At 32.9% G+C, this 20,313-nt stretch overlaps 2 long non-coding RNA genes across 4 annotated transcripts; one reads left to right on the top strand and one right to left on the bottom strand.

Moving 5' to 3' along the window:
- Positions 1 to 420: 420 nt before the first annotated feature.
- On the top strand, positions 421 to 2,645 carry LOC128291486 (uncharacterized). The gene is made up of 3 exons (XR_008281281.1): positions 421 to 582; positions 1,499 to 1,540; positions 2,447 to 2,645. It is a non-coding gene; the product is annotated as an uncharacterized LOC128291486 (long non-coding RNA).
- Positions 2,646 to 9,650: 7,005 nt separating this feature from the next.
- LOC128291485 (uncharacterized) lies at positions 9,651 to 11,777 on the bottom strand. 3 transcript variants are annotated; one of them, XR_008281278.1, is made up of 2 exons: positions 11,645 to 11,777; positions 9,651 to 9,799 (listed from the first exon to the last, which is right to left on the bottom strand). It is a non-coding gene; the product is annotated as an uncharacterized LOC128291485 (long non-coding RNA). The 3 variants fall into 3 exon arrangements; XR_008281279.1 differs by lacking the exon at positions 11,645 to 11,777 and adding an exon at positions 10,446 to 10,654; XR_008281280.1 differs by lacking the exon at positions 11,645 to 11,777 and adding an exon at positions 10,459 to 10,654.
- Positions 11,778 to 20,313: the final 8,536 nt, after the last annotated feature.

Below are 20,313 nucleotides of genomic sequence, written 5' to 3'. Positions count from 1 at the left end.
TTTTCTAGGTGTGATCGGACATGTAACGCCCCAATTTTCGGGAATTCTGTGAATGTTGACAAAATTTCATGCTTTGATTTTGTCATTTGTGAGTGAAATTATGAAATAGGACCTATGTGAAAATGTTTGAAAATGCTATAGGCTAAATTGAAGTGGCCAAATAAATAGGAGTGCAAAATAGGAGGATTTGCATGATAAACCTCCCATTTTACATGAAGTGGCCAGCCATCATGTTGTTGTAGACAAAATGTACACTTGATATCCATAATTTATGGTACAAATTGATACAAATTGATAATGGGTTAGGTAAATGTTTCATGACAATGGATTAGGTAAATATTCCATGATAATGGGTTAGGTAAATGTTTCATGATAATGGGTTAGGTAAATGTTTCATGATAAGAATTTCATGTCTTTTGTATTAAAGAATTAAATGATGAAATATGAAGTTTTATTAAAAGAAAAAGGGGTGAAAAGAACAAAGTTTTGTCCATCTTTGTTCATCATAGCTGAAAGTTAGAGAAGAGAAAGGAGAGGAGAAAGCTCTTGAGTATTTGGTCATTATGAGGAGGAAAATTGAAGGTAAGTTCTTGGTACCTAGCTTTTATTTTGAGGTTCATGAGTTCTTCTTGATTCTACCTTAACTCTTGAAGTATATTTTGATTTTTGGTTGTGTTGTGAGCATTTGGTCATGAATTAAAATGAAGGAAATGGTTGTTGTTTCATGTTCTTTTGATGAAAAATGGAAGATATGTGAAGTTAAGCCAAACAAATGAGCATGCATGTGCCTTAGATGCTAAAGGGAAAAATCGGCTAACATGTTGTGCTTTAAAATGATGAAATGGAGATTATGCTTAAGTAAAATCATAGATATGTGATGATTGATTGGTGATATACATGTTTAAATAACAAGCATGCAAGTTAGGTGTGAAAGAGTGATTTGGTAATAAATCTGCTTGAGACAGCAGCAGTAACGTGACTTTGGAAAATCACCATAAATTGTGGAAGATGAGTTAGAAGCTGCATAAATTATGTAATTAAAGCTTATTGAGTCTAGTTTCTAATGAAATAAACAAGAACATATTTTGAATTCTGTACAATGAGAAATTTGATTCGTAATGAAGGGTGGTCAGATTAGTCAAACAGTGAAACATGGGAAACTTTGAGAAAATTCTGGTATTGATTGGCTAAACCAAAAATTCTGAAAATTTTATGGATAGAAGATATATGAGTCTATTTTTAGGGAAAATTAACGGAACTTGATTTGGAGTTTCGTAGCTCCAGTTATAAATAATTTAGTGACTGTTGCTCAGGAAGATAGCTTGCAGTGAAATTATGATTATGTGGTAAACATTGACAAAAGTTTGTTAATGAGTTGCTTATTGATTTCTTATAAGCTTACTATGATCTGTAGGTGTGGTTGGCCGAATATTGTAAGGGGTTAATACGTAATTTGTATTTGAATAGTTAGATTAACGTGTTAGTAATCCAATTGTAGGCGGTTCGTGTGTGGATCTCGTCAGCATATCATCGCAAACAGGTGTGTAACTGACACCCTCTCATAGACTAGATTGGCAAAAGCCGAAATGCCGAAATGCCGAAAAGTCGGTATTTTGGGAATTTGCGAGTGTGCGAATGCTCGTAAAATAGTTGGGTTTGTATATTTGGTAATCTAAAGTAATAAACTGCAGTACGCGCGATTTCATACATTTTGATAATTTGGGCTTAATGGGCCAAAGATCGGGTTCATGGGCTAACGGGCCCAATTCGGTAAGTATGCGTGGTAAGTGTTCTGATAGTACGTAAATAGTTAGGATATGCATGAAAACGCTAAAAGTAGCTAAATTACTATAATACCCCTATGTATGAAAAATTACTGTTATACCCCTAGGTGCAAAATTACCGTTATACCCCTAGGGTTAATTTTGACTGAAAAGCATGACGATCTGATTCTGTATGATGTATGCCATGATTATATATCTATTGCATGGGGACATGGGTTATATTATGGAGGAAGCGTTCTGGTGGCTATGCCACAAATATCTGATCTGGTGGCTATGCCACAAATATCTGATCTGGTGGCTCTGCCACATATATCTGATTCAGTGGCTCGCCACGATTATCAGATCCGTGACTCTGTCACATTATTCGCTCTGCAGCCATGCTGCAAATTCTGTGGTGTGTAGCGGTTGGGCGGGTCGAGTTGTCTCCCCACACGGTGTAAGGTTGGTACGGGGGTGTTATGGATGAATCTGGGTTGGGTTTCTGCATAAACATGTAAAATCTGTTTTGTTCTGTTATGGGCCTATGGGCTTTATTCTGAATTCTGTTCTGGGCTAAGGCCAACTTATTATGTTTCTGTAGGTTGAGCTGATATAGGCTATGGTTGGGTTATTTTACACACTGAGTTTCCCCAAACTCACCCCTTTTATTTTCATCCACGCAGGTAATCCCCAACCATAGTGGGCTTGGAGCTATGAGGGAATTCGGAGTGGCCACCCGTTCTGAAAGTTTGATTTTCTTCTGGTGAACTGGACATCCTTTTAATTACGTTTAAGGTTTTAGACTTTTAAATGTAATAAGGCCACTTATTTATTTTTGATGGTTTTTATATGTTTTATTAAGATAGATAATATTTATTTTAACTGTTGAAATTGGATAGCTTTAGGGCGCGTTTTCAAAAACAACAGTTGATTTCAAAATAACACGACAACAAGCAAAGCTTCCGTAATGAAAGTATTTTCCAAAATTAATCACTTTTCCTAAAAATGACTTAATCAAATCGGTTTCCTAGAAATATCCATGACGTTAAGGTGTGGCAATGGCGGTATGCATGTCTAGGATTGGATCCGAAGGGAGCTTGGTACTTAAGCAGTCCGATGGACTCACCACCTCTTTTCCGGTTTCCTACCTGGTGCACAGCTTCCTTTCACTTTAACCCTTAATGAATTAATCTTTTGAACATCAAGTACGATTTTCTGGACTTAGAATGGAAATTTTTTTTTTCGTTTTGATGTGGCATGCCGGATCCGGCCATAACTTCTGGGCCGGGTTTGGGGTGCTACAGGACACCTAATAAATTTATTTCTTTTAAACAAAAAGAAGGCCGAGTTTAGGTCTACGTCAAAAACCAGAGAGAGATTAGGGTTCGGGAGTCGGTTACGCGCGAGGAAGGTATTAGCACCCTCGCGATGCCCAAAATTGGTATCTTGTAAAACATATGTTGTCTTGGTTTTCAAAAAATACGAGTTCAATGTAAGATTTAATCGTGATCCGATTGAAAAGATGAGAAATTTTAAATTTTGATTTGTTAGAAGAGCGTTCCGTTTTCAACACGAGCCGATATGATTCACCCAACATGGCGATGAAATCAACGACTTAATGTTAAACCGATACGTTGCCTCATGTATTGAAATTAATTAGAAAACCAGAATAAGATCTTCGAACTAATGCAAAGCAAATTGTTATGAAATAAAAATAAATAAAAGAAAGAGCTAGAAATATATTGAAGCAAATATAAGTGTGACGATAATATTAAAAACGATAACGATGTATGCGATATTAAACGCAATACAAGAATTAAACATGAAATGGAAACAATGAATGCATATACATAATAATGATATTAATAGTATGTACGTAAAATATATATATATATATATATATATATATATATATATATATATATATATAGTAATAGTGTTAGAAATATACTATATATAATGTTTGAAGTATGTACCTAAGATAGTAAAAATATAACTAGTAATGTTAAAATATATACATAATATATACACATATATATATAAAATAAATATTGAAAATGTATGTACATGACATATATGAAAAGTATATACATAATAATATTAAAATAAAATAATAAGTGATAATAGTGAAAATAATAGGTATAATAATAAATATAATGATGTATGAAAATAATACTATATATAAAAGTATATGTATACTCATGTAATAAAATGTATACACTAGTATTAACAATAAATATAATAGGGATAAAATAGATATAGTAATAATACATACATAGTATGGTATTAAAAATTTATATTATATATATATATATATATAACATAGTAATTGAAAATATATACATAACATATAAAAATATATAATGTATATTAGAAATGATAATAATATAAAAACTATTCATACACTATATAAATACACACATATATATGTATATATATAAAATAATAATGGTGTTAGAAATGTACAATATAGAAATATATATACAATAGTATAAAAGGTATATAACTAATAATATTAAAATATATACATAATAGTATATAAAACATAATATAAAAAACGATATACATAACATATAAAAAAGCAATATACACAATATAGTGTTAAAATGTACATAACATATGCATATTAGAAATAAAACAACTAATAATAGTACTACCTAAATATATACATACATAATAAAACATATACTAATAATAATAATAATAATAATAATAATAATAATAATAATAATAATAATATTGGGATACAAAAGTTACTATAATAATAAAATTATAAAGATAAAGTAATAAAACATTACTACATATATATATGTACATAAAGTATACTCTAATACATAATAATAATAATAATAATAATAATAATAATAATAGATAAAAAAAAAGAAATAAAAATAATAGTATCAGACCGGTTGAAGCAAAAAAAAAAAGACCAAATCAAAACTAAAATCAAAGTTTTGGGGTAATTTGAAAAGAAACAAAAAGAAAATGACCAAATTGAACATGCGCGTAATATAGAGGTACTCAGAGCACAATATTCCCCGTCCAAAAATGCAGCACATGGCGAAGGACCGAATTGAATATCTCAACAAATTCCAGGGCCGAATTAAAAGTAAAAATAAATCTGATTGCGAAACCATAAAAAAGTGGAGGGGCTAAAAGTGCAATTAGTCCCTCCAGATAAAAAACACGCGGATCTTGGCGGGTCGGGTCGGATTGGTCCGACCCAGGGCAAAACGACGTCGTTTTGTGCCCTGGGTTTTAATGCCAAAACGGCGCCGTTTTTAATCAGTATAAATAGCTTAAAAAAAGTCAAAAAAATCATTTGTAACAAGATCAGAAAAAAAAAGGGGAAGAGAGGGAGAGCTAGCGATTTCTGGTGAGAAATTCGCCTTGTTCGATGTCGTTGTCGTCGTCGTCGCCGTAGCCAGCCGCCCATACCACCATCTGAGGTGGTAGGAAGGTAAAATTATATATTTTTTTTGCTTTTTTTATTTATTGAATATATACATATATTTGTATATTGTTATGAACACGAAAAAAAAAAGGAAAGAAGAAAGAAAGTAATCGATTCAAAAATAAAAAAAAGTCACCTTCGTTTTTTGATTTCGATTTTTGTTCTCTGTTCTTGGTATTTTCTTTTGCTTATTCCTATTTGGTCTCTGCTATATATCTTGTTTAAATGTCTGGTTTGTATTGATATATGAATAGCCAAATAGATCTAGCTGAAAGAAAAAGGAAAACAAAAAAAAAATGCCCCTTTCTGTTCTCTTTTAATCGGCTTATATATCCATTTACTGCTATTACTTTCTTTTCTGTCTTTTCTGGTTGCTGCTTGCAGGGGATGGGCATGGTGTGAGGGCGGTGGACGTGACCGGTTGGTGGCCGGTGTTGCAGTACTGTCAGAGGCAGGTGGCTGGTGGCCAGTGGAGTGGTTGGGGGCAGAAGTGTTCGGGATAGGGTTAGGGTGTAATTAGGCTATTGGGTTTTTGATGGGTTAGTGGGTTTAGGTTGTAAATGGGTTTAGGTATTGGGCTGTTAGTTTAGATTGGGTTTGGTTTGTAATGGGTTGTTGGGGTTTTGGGCTTCTGTTGGGTTAGTTGGGTTTGAATTTTTAGCTTGGGCTTGGGTAGGTTTAGTTAGGCTAAATTTGTTGGGTTTGTAAAAATGTAAATGGGTCATGGGGTTTAATGTAAATGGGCCAAAATTGGCCTATAACAATGACTCTTATTTTAAATTGGTCTTCAAACTTTAAATCATTCTAATTACATCTTCAAACTACCGATTATATATCAATTAGGTCTCTCCATTACTAAAATCATTGATTTAACCGTGAAATGATACATAAGATCTTATATGGCATAATCTAAAATGAAAATTTTAAGAAAAATCTCTCTCTCTCTTTCCAATTTTACTTTAATTTTTAGTTTTTGCATTTTAAAGTTAAGTTGCAACGTCATATTTTTTTTTCTAAAAAAGGTCATTTTAAATTTAGCTATATAAAATTTGATGTGTCATTTAATGGTTTCAATAATGAAATGACTTGTTTGATATAACTTCATAGTTTGGGGAATTAATTTGTAGCACCCCAAACCCGGCCCAGAAGTTATGGCCGGATCCGGCATGCCACATCAAAAACGTTAAAAAAAATTTCCATTCTAAGTCCAGAAAATCGTACTTGATGTTCAAAAGATTAATTCATTAAGGGTTAAAGTGAAAGGAAGTCATGCACCGGTAGGAAGCTGGAAAGAGGTGGTGAGTCCATCTGATTGCTAAGTACCAAGCTCCTTCGGATCCAATCCTAGACATGCATACGCCATTGCCACACCTTAACGTCATGGATATTTCTAGAAACCGATTTGATTAAGTCATTTTAGGAAAAGTGATTAATTTTGGAAAATACTTTCATTGCGAAGCTTTGCTTGTTGTCGTGTTATTTTGAAATTAATTGTTATTTTTGAAAACGCATACTAAAGCTATCCAATTTCGACAGTTAAAATAAGTATTACCTAATAAATATTAAAACCATCAAAAATAATTAAGCGACCTTATTACATTTAAAACCCAAAACTTCAAACGTAAATAAAAGGATGTCCATTCACGGAAGAAAATCAAACTTTCGAGCGGGTGGCCACTCAAATTCCCTCACGACTCAAGCCCACTATGGTTGGGGATTTCTGCGTGGATGAAAATAAAAGGGGTGAGTTTGGGAAACTCGATGTGTAAATTAACCCAACCATAGCCTATATCACTCAAACCACGAAATAGAATAAGTTGCCCTTAGCCCGAATGAATTCGAATAAAGCCCATAGGCCCATAATGTAACGAACAGATATTACATGTTTATGCGAAACCCAACCCATTCATCCATAACACCCCGCAGCGTTACACCATGTGGGGAGACTACTCGACCCACCCAACCGCTACACACCACGAATTTGCAGCATGGTGCGCGAGCAGAATAATGTGACAGAGTCACGGATACAAATAATTGTGGCGAGCCACCGAAGCAGATATATGTGGCGAGCCACGAAACAGAATATATGTGGCGAGCCACCGGATCGAATATTTATGGCGAGCCACGGATCGATATTTGTGGCATAGCCACCGTAACGCTTCCTCCATAATATAACCCATGTCCCCATGCAATGCAGATATATAATCATGGCATACATCATACAGAATCAGATCGTCATGCTTTTCACTCAAAATTAACCCTAGGGGTATAACGGTAATTTTCCATACATAGGGGTATTATAGTAATTTAGCTACTTTTAGGGTTTTCATGCATATCCTAACTATTTACGTACTATCAGAACACTTACCGCACATACTTACTGAATTAGGCCCGTTGGCCCATGAACCCGATCTTTGGCCCATTAAGCCCAAATTATCAAAATGTACGAAATCGCAGCTTCGCGGTTTATTACTTTAGATTACCAAATATACAAACCCAACAATCTTACGAGCATTCGTACACTCATAAATTCCCAAAATATCGACTTTTCGGCATTTCGCTTTTCACTTTTGCCAATCTAGTCCATGAGAGGTGTCGATTACACACATTTTGCGACGATATCTTGACGAGATCCACACACGAACCGCCTACAATTGGATTACTAACACGTTAATCTAACTATCAAATACAAACTACGTATTAACCCCTTACAATATTCGGCCAACCACACCTAAAGATCATAGTAAGCTTATAAGAAATCAATAAGCAACTCATTAACAAATTTTTGTCAATGTTTACCACATAATCATAATTTCACCGCAAGTTGTCTTCCCGAGCAATAGTCACTAAATTATTTATAACTGGAGCTACGAAACTCCAAATCAAGTTCCGTTAATTTTCCCTGAAAATAGACTCATATATCTTATATCCATAAAATTTTTAGAAGTTTTGGTTTGGCCAATCAATACCATATTTTTCTCAAAGTTTCGCATGTTTCACTGTTTGACTAATCGGCCACTCTTCATTACTGAATCAAATTTCTCATTGTACGTAATTCAAAATATGTTCTCGTTTATTCCATTTGAAACTAGACTCATTAAGCTTTAATATAATTTATACAGCTTCTAACTCATCTCCCACAATTTATGGTGATTTTCCAAAGTCACTTTCTGTTTCTGTCCCAAGCGATTTATTACCAAATCACTCTTTCACACATAACTTTCATGCATGTTTTTTTAAACATGTATATCACCAATCAATCATCACATATCTATGATTTTACTGAAGTATAATCTCCATTTCATCATTTTAAAGCACAACATATTAGCCGATTTTTCCCCTTAGCATCTAAGCACATGCATGCTCATTTGTTTGGCTCAACTTCACATATCTTCCATTTTTCATCAAAAGAACATGAAACAACAACCATTTCCTTCATTTTAATTCATGACCAAATGCTCACAACACAACCAAAAACCAAAATATGCTTCAAGAGTTAAGGTAGAATCAAGAAGAACTCATGAACATCAAGATAGAAGCAAACTACCATGAACTTACCTTCAATTTTCTTCCCCAAGTGACCGAACATTCAAGAGCTTTCTCCTCTCCTTTCTCTTCTCTAACTTTAGGCTATGATGAACAAAGATGGACAAAACTTTGTTCTTTTCACCCCTTTTTCTTTTAATAAAATTTCATATTTCATCCATTTAATTCTGTAATACAAAAGACATGAAATTCCAATCATGGAACATTTACCTAACCCATTATCATGAAACATTTACCTAACCTATTATCATGGAACATTTACCTAACCTATTATCAATTTGTATCAATTTGTACCATAAATTATGGATATCAAGTATACATTTTGTCTACAACAACATGATGGCTGGCCACTTCATGTAAAATGGGAGGTTTGTCATGCAAATCCTCCTATTTTGCACTCCTATTTATTTGGCCACTTCAATTTAGCCTATAGCATTTTCAAACATTTTCACATAGGTCCTATTTCATAATTTCACCCCCTTTTTCTTATGGAACAAAAATTAACTAAAATTGTCGGGTTCTATCTTAAGTTTGGGCTTTCTAGAGGCCCACTAACATAATTAAACCTATGCCAACATTCACAGGATTCCCGAAAATTGGGGCGTTACAGCTTAAGTACCAAGCTCCCTTCAGATCCAATCCTAGACATGCACACCGCCATTGCCACACCTTAACGTCATGTATATTTCTAGGAAACCGATTTGATTAAGTCTTTTTTAGGAAAAGTGATTAATTTTGGAAAATACTTTCATTGCGGAAGCTTTGCTTGTCATCGTGGCATTTTGAAATCAATTGTTGTTTTTGAAAACGCGCCTTAAAGCTTTCCAACTTCAACAGTTAAAATAAGTAATACTTATCTTAGTAACACATATTAACACCATAAAAAATAATTAAGCGGCCTTATTACATTTAAAAACCCAAAACTTCAAACGTAAAAAAAAGGATGTCCAGTTCACTAGAAGAAAATCAAACTTTCAGAACGGGTGGCCACTCCGAATTCCCTCACAGCTCCAAGCCCACTATGGTTGGGGATTACCTGCGTGGATGAAAATAAAAGGGGTGAGTTTGAGGAAACTCAGTGTGTAAGGAAAACCCATTCAAAGCCCAAGTCAGCTCAAGCCTATTGGGCCTAAGCCCATTCAAGTAACAGTGGTACTGGGCTAGAGCCCTTTTCAGATTACAATAAACTAAGCCTTAGCCCCTTATTCAGATAACAGTATGGCCCATAGGCCCATTTCAAAATACAATCAACATCAATAACATATGCAAGCCCATTTGGGGAGACTACTCAACCCACCAACCACTACACTCCACCGTACCAGCCCTACACTCCATGTGGGGAATAGCTCAACCCACCCAAATTTCAACACTCCACGATTCAAATTTCTTTGGTCGGTTAACGATAAATTGAGGCAAAGCCTCCAGTACGTGGACAAGCCACTTTCAGTACTTCCTCTGTCAATATCCCAATCCCATGCATTAGATAATAACAACATGGCATACAATAAATAACAACAATCAAACATGCATTTAGGTCAATTTAACCCTAGGGGTATTTCGGTAATTTTGCACCTAGGGGTATAACAGTAATTTTCCATACATAGGGGTATTATAGTAATTTGGCTATTTTTAGGGTTTTTCATGCATATTCCTACTTTTCACGTACTAACAGAATCACGTACCGAGGGTTCTTACCGAATTGGGCCCGTTGGCCCATCATTCCAATTTTGGCCCATTAAGCCCAAAAATATCGAGGGCACAGAAATCATGCACTTTGCAGTCCAAATTTTACAGCTTACCAAAAACATTAATCGATTTACCTCACGAGCATTCGCACACTCGTAAATCTACAAAATACCGGTTTTCGGCATTTCGGCTTTTCGACTTTTGCCGATCCAGACTAAGAAAGAGGGTGTTAGTTACACACTGCTTTGCGACGATATCTTGAGATCCACACACGAACCGCCTACAATTGGATTACTAACACGTTAATCTAACTATTCAAATACAAACTACGTATTAACCCCTTACAATATTCGGCCAACCACACCTACAGATCATAGTAAGCTTATAAGAAATCAATAAGCAACTCATTAACAAATTTTTGTCAATGTTTACCACATAATCATAATTTCACTGCAAGCTGTTTTCCTGAGCAACAGTCACTAAATCATTTATAACTGGAGCTGCGAAACTCCAAATCAAGTGCCGTTAATTTTCCCTGAAAATAGACTCATATATCTTATATCCATAAAATTTTCAGAAGTTTTGGTTTGGCCAATCAATACCATATTTTTCTCAAAGTTTCGCATGTTTCACTGTTTGACTAATCTGACCACTCTTCATTACGAATCAAATTTCTCATTGTACAGAATTCAAAATATGTTCTCGTTTATTCCATTTGAAACTAGACTCATTAAGCTTTAATATAATATATGCAGCTTCTAACTCATCTCCCACAATTTATGGTGATTTTCCAAAGTCACTTTACTGCAGCTGTCCCAAGCAGATTTATTACCAAATCACTCTTTCACACATAACTTGCATGCATGTTTTTTTTTAAACATGTATATCACCAATCAATCCTCACATATCTATGATTTTACTTAAGTATAATCTCCATTTCATCATTTTAAAGCACAACATATTAGCCGATTTTTCCCCTTAGCATCTAAGCACATGCATGCTCATTTGTTTGGCTCGACTTCACATATCTTCCATTTTTCATCAAAAGAACATGAAACAACAACCATTTCCTTCATTTTAATTCATGACCAAATGCTCACAACACAACCAAAAACCAAAATATGCTTCAAGAGTTAAGGTAGAATCAAGAAGAACTCATGAACATCAAGATAGAAGCAAGCTACCATGAACTTACCTTCAATTTTCTTTCCCAAGTGACCGAACATTCAAGAGCTTTCTCCTCTCCTTTCTCTTCTCTAACTTTAGGCTATGATGAACAAAGATGGACAAAACTTTGTTCTTTTCACCCCTTTTTCTTTTAATAAAATTTCATATTTCATCCATTTAATTCTGTAATACAAAAGACATGAAATTCCAATCATGGAACATTTACCTAACCCATTATCATGAAACATTTACCTAACCCAATATCATGGAACATTTACCTAACCCATTATCAATTTGTATCAATTTGTACCATAAATTATGGATATCAAGTGCACATTTTGTCTACGACAACATGATGGCTGACCACTTTAGTAAAATGGGAGGTTTGTCATGCAAATCCTCCTATTTTGCACTCCTATTTATTTGGCCACTTCAATTTAGCCTATAGCATTTTCAAACATTTTCACATAGGTCCTATTTCATAATTTCACTCACAAATGACAATATTAAAGCATGAAATTTTGCCAACATTCACAGAATTCCCGAAAATTGGGGCGTTACATTCTTACATAGTTTAGGGATGTAATTAGAATATTTTAAAGTTTGGAAACCAATTTTAAATGAAAATCATAGTTTGGGATGTCTGGTATATTAAATCTCAAATGAAAGAAATTTTCTCTCAAACTTTTATTTAAATATGTTTAATTTTTCAATATCAATATTATATTGGATTCATAATTTTCTATACATATTGAAAATAAAAAACTTAATAAGAGAGTACATCTATCATTGATGGGAACAAAACACATTAAAGTGATTTTTTTTTGGAAAAATAAGAAATTATTTCATTATTACATCCATACATTGCATTTTATATTAAACACCAAAGTTGTAAAAGAGAAACAACATTATGCTCTTTGTTCATCTTCATACCCATCAAGGCTTAAGCACAAGCAAATGGCTTCCATCTGAAATACATAATATCCAAGTTCTCCTTCATCAACAATAGAGGTATGCATTACTTCAAAAAAATATATAGATATATGTATACCATTGAATCTTCATCATTTCCTGTATTGTGCGTTTCTTGAAGATGTCTCCGAAAATCCTAAATTAATATCTGCAACCAATTAAGTTGTTCATACCACTAGTATTAAACCATGGTAAATTCTTCGCTACGTTCTCTCGTATTAATAATTTCTTCCCTAATTTACAAAAGGGTTTATATATACATATATAAATATACATTGATTGGGGAAAAGATTTGAATCTACCCTTTTGATCATATCGTTATAAAACCTAATGTTTGAAGTGAAAAATAGATAATAATTTAATGTATTTGAAATAATAAATTGACACGTGATAAGTTACATAAATTCTTTTCAAGATCATCAATTTTTGGTCAGAATTGGATAGGATAATAATTTTTTGAAAATTTTTATTATAGTACCAAAAGAAAAATACTAGAAAAATGTAAAGGGAAAAAGATAGAGTGAATTTTTTCTTCACTTGTTGATTATTGTCATCAGCATAAACATCTTCCTCCTCATCACTTTATTGCATTTTTTTCTATCAAGATTTTATCTTATTTTGTTAGGCAAGAATCCATCCCGACTTAAAAATTTACTAAATTGACACATTCATTTAAAATAAAAAATACCTTTACCAATGGAAGAAAAGGTGTTAGAATAGGACTCCAAAAGAACACTTTTTCTTTTATATCATAAATATAAAATTAATTATAAATAAAATAAAATAAATAGAATTCGATTCAGTCTTAAGTAACATCTAGTTTTTAGCTTGCATTCTATAAACTGTCCGAACACTTCGATTTCCATTGATTTTGTATTTTTCTTGGTCCCCAAAATTCCTTTTCATTTGACAAGTTCTAAGGAGATGTTAATTTTGTTGTGTGCCTTCTAAATGGATGATCCTTCTTTCAGTTGCTTCCACTAACAATTTCCTGTCATTATAATTGGTGGTCTGTCAGTAAAGTATTAGAATGTTCCTAGAATTAGATGTATAATTGCCTACTAGAAGTATTAGAATTTTCCTTGCACGGCACTTAAATGATTGAATTGCACATTTAAATCAAAATCTAAAATTTCTATGAGATTTTGGAAATGTTGGCAAAGGTTGACGCCTTTAGAAATTAAGCAGTTCAACTTTAAGTCTTAAGTTTCACCATAAGCAAATATAATGCGAAGATTTTTCCTAAAATTATTTTGGGTTTAAGTCATATAATGTGTGGGCTGCCTACAAATTTATTATGATCTAAATATATATATATTCAAGTTTTAGTTTATTGAAATTTCTCTCACCATCGAACTTCTCAATTTCAAACATTGTTGCAGTCATCTCTAAACGGGCTGATCTATAAAAAATTGAACTAGCTCTGAAATCACTTGTTAGGATCGTCCCGATTTAAGCAACTAACAAGTAAAAATAACATAATAAATTGAGAAATTGAACACACAAATTTAACATGGAAAAACTCCTCCAAAGAGGATAAAAAAAAAACAGGGGCAAAGATAATTTTACTATAATGGCAAAAGAACGAAGAGTACAAAAGATGGAGATAAAAACTAAACCTCGAAAACCTAAAAACAAAGAACCCTCAAAACGTAAACAGAAAATTCTCTAAATGTGTTATGAGTTCTAATATCTAATGGGTGTATTTTCTAAGGTTGTAAAAGACCCTATTTATAGGTAAAATAGCAAGTCAAATAAACTATGCTAATAAATGCTAAATACATTACACTAATAAATACTAAATCTTCTAGAAAAAAATTATTTTTGTTTAACTTGACTTGCAAGCAATCTCTTAGAATTTGGGTCACACAACTCTAACAGTGATATGGGCGAAGCATACAATTACAAACTACCTTTTTTATAAACATGAATTAAGAAGGAATTTTGGATTATTTTACTCATATTTTTAAACCTACTTTTTGGTGGTAGGCTTGGCAATGTTGGAGATTGAGTAATAGAGACAACTGAAGGTTTGATAGGAGCCTTATTACTCACTTTTCTTTTTCCTGTCATCATCTTAACATCAACTAACAAAGAGAAAAAGATGAAGAAATGAGAGAAGAGATGAAAAAAGTTTGAATGGGAGAAGAATTAAGTTTATTTGAGTGAGGAGAGAGAATATATAGAGGTTCATACTAGCATTGAGCAATGCCAGGTGTCAATGTATATATTGCTCAGGATATAATTTTTATTTAAAAGATCAACACCCCTGAAACAAGGTTACAAAATAGTAATGTGCAGCTGAACTACCAGTATATTAGGCTTAAGAGCCTTTTAGTACACTTCCTCTAAATAAAATCAATGCAACCCCATGCAATGCAACATACAATACATGCTATCTTATGATATCAGTACATGTAATCTGTAAATGTATACATGCATACTATCATCATACTCAATATATATCCATCAACCAGTCAGTTCACACAATTAGGGGTCTAAGTAATGCTTACCAACCTTATAGTAGGTTCACAGTCGACTTGGGCGACCCGTGCAACCTTAGCAATCAATCCAGTGCAAATGGGCTCACAAGCCCATGTGGCCTGCCTGTGTGGCCCACATGGCCAAAATTGGCCTTGGCTGAGTAGATTACATGGCCTGGCCTAGAATTCTACACACCTGTGTGGACTACCCGTATGGACCCACACGGCCCAAATCAGTCTAGCCCGTATGTCGCACATAGCCTACTTGGCCATCACACGGCCGTGTCTTGGGCGCACAGCCTGGCCTCGTCGATCACACGCTCGTGTTAGGTCACATGGCCTACCACACGAGTGTGCACACGCCCGTATGGCATCAACAGTGAGGTTTTTTAGCTTTCGTTGAAACCCTGATTTTTGCATTTTCAGGTACACACCTGGAAGATTCATTGCAACAACACTCCAGTAAAGACCAACATCTAAAAATCAATATTACAAACTTCTAAAATCAATCACAAATCTCAATTAAATCAAAATCCTGAAAATGAAAACAGTCTAGAAAAGGCGTTTAACACTTACCCTAAACCCTCGATAGATTCCAACTAAAGTTCCACAAAAGAAGAGCTCTGTCCTTTGTGAAACGCTGCTGCCAAAACCCAGAATTAAACTAACGAAAAGCAACAACATGTAATAGCCCGGTTTAGACCCTAGTAAGAATAGTGGTTTCGGGACCACGAATCTGAGTCAGAAAAATATTTTAATATTTTTTCTATGTTTAAAGTATGTGAATTGATATGTGTGAAATTTTCGTACGAAAATTTTATCGTTGTGTGCTTGACTTAATAAAAAGGACTAAATCGCGTAAAACGTAAAAGTTGTATGCTATTAGTTAAAGGTGTCAATTGGTCTTGGATTTTTAATATGATGGCCTTAAATGGTAAATGTCCCATTTATAAGATAGTGGATGATATTTGGTTTGGCATTTGTGTAAATATGAATTTATTTTAATGGTAAAATGGTAATATGTTAAAAAAAAGTTTAATTAAATAAATCAAAAGCCATGTTTTTTTTGTCTTTTTATGCTATCATCTTTCTCCATAGCTGAATGTGAAAATAAAAAGATGAGTTTAGAAGCTTTGAATATTCGGCACCTTTGGAAGCTTAATTCGGGTATGTGTTTTACTCGGTTTTTGATAATTTTTACGTTTTTGAGATCGTTGCTTCGAGTACTAGTAAACCTATGCCTTAATTTTTGGATTTAATGAAGAATTTTAGATTTTCCATTGTTTATTATGTGATGAAATTGTTGTTTGATGATGAATAATAAATCTTTGATGTTTGATTTTCATGTTTAATTAAGTGATTTTGATAAAAATGTGTATTAAGGACTAAATTTAGAAATTTGTAAATTGAGGGGTCAAAATGTGAAATAAATAAAAGAAATGGGTTGCTAGAGACCTAAGATAAATTCGGCCTAACATGGGTTTGATGAAATTTTGAGTAATTTGTGTTATTTTGAAATAGAGACTAAATTGTGAAAATGTGAAATGTTAGGGAAAAAATGAAAAATGCCCAGATTATGTGTCCTTAGATAAAATTTAATGAAATTTTGAATAAGTGAGTTAATTTTGATATTAATTAGATTGGCAAAAGTGGAATTCGGATTTGGATCGTGGGGAAAATCAAAGTGGTCGATTAGTTGTCTTGTTTCGATTACTGTTGCCCGAGGTAAGTCTATAAGCAATAAACGTTTTAAAATTTGAATGTATATGATCTTTATATGCTGAATTTAATTGTGTGAATTTTTATTAGTTATAGCCGAATGTATAAATGTTTATGAGATTTGGGAACAAGTTCGATTCAATTGAGATATGATGTTTGAAAAGCTTAATATGAACATTAAGAAATAATTAGGATTTCCGAAATATGAATTATGTGTAAGACCGACTTTGTATCGGTGTATTATATCAGGCTTATTGCCTAGCAGGCTTTGTGCCGGTGTATTATATCAGGCTTATTGCCTAGTAGGCTTTGTGCCGGTGTTTTAAATCAGGCTTATTGCCTAGTAGGCTTTGTGCCGGTGTTTTAAATCAGGCTTATTGCCTAGTAGGCTTTGTGCCGGTGTATTAAATCAGGTTTATTGCCTAGCAGGCTTTGTGCCGGTGTATTATATCAGGCTTATTGCCTAGCAGGCTCTGTGCCGGTGTATTATACTGGGCTTTATGCCTAGCAAATTTTATGTGAACAACGGTAAAAGTAATCAAATGTGTTAAATGAGCTAAAGTGTTCAGATATGTGAATGTGGTTTACTTATTTGAAATAAAGGTAAATTGGCTGAAAGATATGTGATAAAAATGTTATGTAATGCTATTTTCTAATGCATGAAAAATCGATTTAAAAAGCTCATGTATGTATTCATACTAAATTATGAAATTATGGCAAGTGGAATGTTGAATTAATGATATAAATGTTACATGTTAATGTGAATTATATGTATGCATATGTGAAAGTAAACATTCGGTTTACTTATGTATTCATGACATAAATGAGAGTATATATGTATAGGAAAATCTATAATTGGCCAAATGAAAAGTATAGGTGATTTTGTAAATAAAATGTATGTGTTTTCATATTTGGCAATTGTAAAATATATATTCAACCACATATTATGTATATATATGTGTTATTATGGTTTGCTTTATGAAGATATGTATATAAGATTTTAAATATTAGGTTATATATACATTGATAATATGGCTTTGAAAGGATATGTTATTTTGATAATAGATACATGTATATTCAATCAAGGTAAAATTTGTACATGGAAGTATATGTTATATATGAAATTGTGAGCTTGAAAATAAATGTGATCATGATAGTATAAATTAGTTTGATTAAACTAAGTTGATATTAATATTGAGTTATTTATTTGCTTATGACTTACTAAGCTCTCGAAGCTTACTCTGTGTGTTTTTCCTATGTCTTTAGAGTTTCAGTGAATTGCTCAAGTTGAAAGTTGTTGGAGACGTCATCACACTATCCGGTTATCATTTTGGTAACTAATGCTTTGAGATTTGGTAATGTGGCATGTATAGGCTTGTTTTGATATATTTGGTTTTGAAGTTTGTATATTTATATATATAGCCATACGAAAATGGCTTGATTATAATGTTAAAGTTAGTGTGTATGTGGCTATGACTTAAACTTATTTTGGAAGTATCAAATGTGGTATAATGTGTGCTGGATGATTGTATAATATGGCTTGGTGATGAGGTAAAATGATGGATATATATTTGGTTGTAAATTGGCTTTATAGGTTTGGATCCAAGCGGCTAGAAATAATGTTTATGATTATATAGATTTGATCATGATATATGTTCATGTGGGAATTAGGTTTCATGGTACTTATATGAGGTGTGTTTGATATATGAATCAATTTGGAAACTGTTTATAAAGTGTTACGTATTCGGTTATGTGATGAAATTATATATGATGATTATAATCAACTTTGTGATTTGGCAATGATAGTTTAAATCATTTAGTCAAGTGTTTAGTAAAATGTTAATGTTAAATTTGTTGTATTGGTCTTATTATAAAGATTATTTATGTGTAAAATATATGTGTTTAGTATGCCGTGGAAATAGTTTAATTTAGATTATTGTGTTAACCTAATAATTCATGAGATGAATAAAATATATATATGAATTGGCTTGATTATTAAATTTGCAAATTGATTATACTTTGATTAGTAGTATGTGTTTTAAAATGGTTTATATTAATTAGGTAAAATGAGTACATGACATTGATGTTTAAAAATTTTATACTTGATCATTTGGTGAGGTTGATTATACCGAATGTGTTTTGGTTTATTTGCCATGTGATATTGCATATTAAGTATAATATGTGCATGTATTGGAATAAAATAAAATGCATGATTATATTTGGTTAAACTTAGTTAAAAAAAATTATTGTAAAGGAGTTAATACTACTATGTACATGATTGAATTGTATGACCGTATTGAGTGGTAATTTGATCGGTAATGCCTCGTAACCTTAATCTAGAGACGGATACGGGTTAGGGTTGTTACACAACACATTAACGATACTAAGAGGAAAAACCCCTCCCTAAAACGAGTAAAACCTTACCCCTACTTACCGAAGCACATACGGTTGAGAAGCCAGAAAACTAGAGTTGCACAAAGGAATTTAACAAGAGAAGAAAAATGAAGGAAGAAAGAAAAGGTAGAGATGATAAAAGAAGAGAGAAAAAAAAATGTCAATGAGGTTGGGAATTTTCAGCAAAGAGAGGAAAAATTAACAAAAGAAAAAAATCAAGGGATATTCCCACAATCCCTTAATTCTCTCCGCTACCCGCACTATTAGAATTCCACTTCCATCCAAGCTCTCTTTCAGAAACGAACCAAAAAAAGACTCTCTTGCTCGTGCAAGGATTCAAACACAAGACCCTTCACACACCAACACTCCACCTAACCATCAGACCAACAGGCCCATTCAAATATTATTTTACAAAGAATTAATATAAGCCCATTGATTAAGTATAAGGTTTAAGTCAAAAAAATACTAAAATTTACCACAGCCAGGGCTTGAACTTGGAACCTCTCACACACACACCCAAAACACTTAACCACTGAAGCAAATACACAATTGTCAAATTTCCATAAAAGCCTAAACAAGAATTTTGGAGTGTTACAGATGAGAACAAAATACATTGTTAGAGTTGTGTGACCCAAATTCTTGTTAAAATAAAATACATTGTTTTGTAATGGCAGTACATTGTTATTTGAAAATTAAGAAGTTATTTCCTTATTACATGCATATATTTCATTTTATATAAAACACCAAAGTTGTTAGAGAAAAATAATGTTCTACTCTTTGTTGATATGTGTACCCTTCTGAAATTCACAGGAATCAAGTCAAAAAATATATTTTGTTATTGAAAACCTATGTATTTGACACATAGAGGAAGGATCAATGAGAGATAAGTTTTGCTTGAATAAGAGGCTATATATAAAGATCTTATATTTTAAGCAGTGTCATTTGCCCTTGTGTCAAATTATACAAACTAGCAATGAATGATATCAGTAGGGGAGCCCTTTAATAAGGACATTGATTTTTGGAAACGCATTTTTTTTTCTATCAAGCTTTTATCTTATTTTGTTAGGCAAGAATCCATCCCGACTTAAGAATTTACTAAATTGACACATTCATTTAAAACAAAAAAAAT

This window comes from Gossypium arboreum, chromosome 4, assembly GCF_025698485.1.
Source record: "Gossypium arboreum isolate Shixiya-1 chromosome 4, ASM2569848v2, whole genome shotgun sequence".
NCBI lineage: Eukaryota > Viridiplantae > Streptophyta > Magnoliopsida > Malvales > Malvaceae > Gossypium > Gossypium arboreum.
Note: the sequence above shows the minus strand (reverse complement) of the source record. Positions and strands in the feature narration are given on the sequence as shown.